The sequence below is a fragment of the Sinocyclocheilus rhinocerous genome, unplaced genomic scaffold (assembly GCF_001515625.1).
Source record: "Sinocyclocheilus rhinocerous isolate Xijiao unplaced genomic scaffold, SAMN03320098_v1.1 scaffold69, whole genome shotgun sequence".
Classification (NCBI taxonomy): Eukaryota; Metazoa; Chordata; class Actinopteri; order Cypriniformes; family Cyprinidae; genus Sinocyclocheilus; species Sinocyclocheilus rhinocerous.
In genome coordinates, this window is record NW_015667272.1 from 672,827 (window position 1) to 673,576 (window position 750).

Here is a 750-nt window from a genome sequence, read left to right on the forward strand (position 1 = left end):
TACACAAAATAATGATCTTTTAAAAAGCATCATATGAACATGTTAAACATATTTAGCTAGCTTGATAGAGAAGGATCACTCAAATCAGAAAGAATGTGAAGCTATGATGACGGCAATGAGCGGGAAGTTATAGTTCTAAAGGAATTTGTTTGTTCCTTCTAAATACTGAATATTTTAAGCTGAAAGCATGATTTAAACAAGTACTACAACACTTATTGACACGCAATCGCTCTCTCAATAATGCATTCAAACAAATGTAATCTTACAGTGCTACTTCATCTGTATCCGATTTCGAATTAGCAGAAATCTGTAAGAAATGCATCGATCCGTAGGTAAAATAACTGACGAAAACGTACTGTTATTTTCATCACAATTCAAAATTTGCACTGCAAAAAACAGTAATTATAGGCCTACCTTTTAATGCTGACAACCATGTTATTAGCTTGTCGTGGTAGGAAAATAATGTGAACACTAGTGTTCTAATAAGCCACTTTGAAACTCTGCTGTTATTTTATTTATTTTATTTTTTAATATACGTTATGAACAGAACTGTGATATTTCAAACATTCTGAAATACTTTAGCCGCAGAGCGGTGATTCTGCGAGGAGAGGGAGCGGGATATGGTGAACCCGGAGCGGAGTGATTATTAAATGCTCGGAGCGCAGAGGGGAAATTGTTGCCGCTCTACTCCGCTCACATACTCTGCCGGACACCGCCACACAAATGTGGCTTTTTGTTACTGACTGTCCT

General features: G+C 36.8%; 1 protein-coding gene across 2 annotated transcripts in view; it reads left to right on the plus strand.

Moving 5' to 3' along the window:
- Window positions 1-750, plus strand: part of LOC107733516 (cationic amino acid transporter 3-like) — a 23,125-nt gene that overhangs the window by 5,186 nt on the left and 17,189 nt on the right. The gene's annotated exons all lie outside the window — the stretch shown is intronic.